The sequence below is a fragment of the Egretta garzetta genome, unplaced genomic scaffold (genome assembly GCF_000687185.1).
Source record: "Egretta garzetta isolate BGI_Z169 unplaced genomic scaffold, ASM68718v1 scaffold567, whole genome shotgun sequence".
NCBI lineage: Eukaryota > Metazoa > Chordata > Aves > Pelecaniformes > Ardeidae > Egretta > Egretta garzetta.
The window spans coordinates 239,182-242,020 of NW_009260348.1; positions in this window are offsets into that span (position 1 = coordinate 239,182).

The following is a 2,839-nucleotide window of genomic DNA, read 5'->3' on the forward strand; positions in this document are numbered from 1 at the left end:
GTCTGCGGGTACAGCCCGGTTGTGCCGCGGCGGTTGTGCCGCGTTCCGGTGCGGTGCTGGAAGTGAGAAATCAGAAATGCTTCTGGATGTCGCTTCAGGTTCTTTTCCTCTTCAGAGCAAATACGACTGTAGGCAGTAGTAGGGTATCAAAAGTTGAGCGCTGTGGAAAGTCAGCATTACTGCCTTGGATTTCTTTCTTCCTAGGACTAAAAGCAAAATACGCTTTTATTTTTTTTTATACACTTCTTTGCCACCCTTTCTGCTGCACTGTTGCTAGGCTGGTTTGTTGTGGGTTTTTATGGGAGTGACAGCCAATGTGGCCTGAGATTTAAGTTCAGAGGTCTACTTCCTCATAACTTAAAAACAGGTGATTTTTTTTTTTATATATAGTGTATTAATGCTTGGTACATAAATGATCATTAAATTGTATTTATTTAACAATTCACAAAAGTGAACGAGGAAAACTAGGGTTATATGCTCACAAGCAAAGAAATGTTGCAAGTGAAGGTCCTACCTTGACTGTGTCTGTAGTAAAAAAAAAAAAACAAAACCCACCAAATCCTGAAGAGCTCTTCCGTGTTTTTTAGAAAGTCAAACTTTTCTCCATTTAAAAATCATGGAGTGTTCTGTTGAGTTTCACTGCATCTAGATAAATACTCCTGGGATCCCATTATTGACAATTAAATGTTTGCAAATTATCCAGGTTCTAAAGGATGAGTTTAAAGAGGAGTTGAAATGCTTTAGATAAGTTCTTAATCCTGAACCAAGCATAGCTTCAGGGGGCTTGATTTTTCCTTTTCCTTGCAAAACCTGATGTGTCGGGGTCTGTAAATGACAGAGCTGTGGAAACAGAAGTAAGCAAACTGAAAACAGGCCAGTGTGTCCAGGCTCTGAGAATCTACAGGTGTGCGGTGCGAGGCTGAGGGTGGTGTTATCCTGTCCGAGCCGTCTCGGGTTTATCCCAGGACGAATTGAATGGCTTTCTTGTGCTTGAAAGCGCTGGGTGTGCAGCCGGGGCGTAGCTGCTGTGTGGTGACTTGCTCCAGGTTAGTGGGGTTTAGAAGACAGAATTAGAGATGTGACCCCGTGTGCTGTTTGTTTATTTTCTGTTTGCTTATAGCTTTTAAATTTGGGGTTTGGTAGACTTTATCCAGTGTGAGCCTTGAGATAGCAGAATGATTAAGGAGTAGTAAAATAGTGTTTGTGTACTGTCAGGCTATATGCTAATTGATTAAAAGGACAGTTTTAATAAAATCTTAGTTTTTAAAGCTTTAATGAGTTGCGATCCTTCCAGAACTCACAGTAGGGAATAAGTGGCCAGAAGAAAAACCACCCCAGAATAAGCCTCATAAGCTAAAAGACCAGACAAGAGGATTAATTTGTCTTTTTTTTCTGTCTAAACATGTTTGAAAAGCCTTTGAAGTTAAAAAGTGGGGAAAAAAAAAAAAAATCTGGAGAGCACATTCAGGTACTTATGTCTGTAACAACTGTCCTGGCAGGAAGGAAGGGATTTTTTTTCTTTTAAGACCAAGCGCTTTTATGATGTTCCTGCAAACTCTTGCAGTCATCCGGATCCTCGTTTTGACTCTAGAAATGTAGGTTTGGGGAGGGTGGGGAGAAGGAATGGACCTATTGCAACAACAGCTCTCAGAAGTGTAGTAAGTACAGTGTCCTCCTGAGCCAAAGTGCAGCAAAACCCGCATCCCTGGATCTGCTTGGACTTGTACGTTTCAACGGGCTCATGAGAGATAAGATCAGAAATTATGTGTTTTTAAAGATTCCAGGAAAATTTTGCTGCCTTCAACAAATAATACAAACTTCTTAGGCCTTTTGGCAGGGGATATACTAAATAGTAACTTCTGAGGCCCAAAAATTGATCACATACATTTTGCTTAATTAAGTGTTGTCACTGTGATTATAACGAAGGCTACTTGAATAAATAATTTTTATTTGGAGCTGATAAACATGAGAGGTACGTATTTTTACTCTGTTGCTTCATATTTTGATATATTTTTAGTGTTTTAGCATGTAAAAAGAATAGTTGAGCAATAGAGAGCACCTAATTTCTTAAGAAAATGTGATTGATTTAGCCACTCTGGAAGAGCTTCATTTCCCAATGTATGTCTAACAGTTTAAGAGGATGTTGTTACGATTGATTAGCGTCTGATTGACAAAAGACAGCGAGAGGTTAGTGCTGCAGAAGCAATGTCTACCGTTTTCTCTTCAGAAAATGAGATTTCCATTGTTTACATATAATTGAAATCAACTGTATGAATAGATAATTTTTTTCTAAATATTTTAAGGTAAATTCTGATTTCTGCCTTATTTCTTCACTCCTGCAGGCAAGGACTTAGTTATGATGCTAGGAAGCGGTCACACGCTCGGCAGGGCTGTGATGGACAAGGCGCACGGTGTAAATGTGTTAGATGAGCTGGTTGAGTGCTTGAAGGAGGCTGGGTCAGCTATTAGATTTTTTTTTTTTTTTTTTTTTTTTTTTGTCTAGACTATGGGGGCTGGATTTAATTCCAGTTCTACCAAAGACTTCTTGTCGTAGCAAAATGACTTCCTCCTCATTGCTCAGGTCGCCATCTGGAAATACAGCTTACTCCACGCTGTTGTGGGGGTGAATCTTCTCAGTGATATCCCCTTCCCCCTTTTGAAAGGGAGAATGAACAAGTATAAGAGATTATAATAAGGTAGAGTCTATAGCTTTAATGTAAAGAATCTACAAACAACAAATAGTTGGGTTATCCATTCAAGTCCAGAAGTCTGTATTTTTTTTTTTTCTAAAGGCAAAATTACCTTCATCAGAACAGTGTGACTGCGTGTCCTGCCGTTA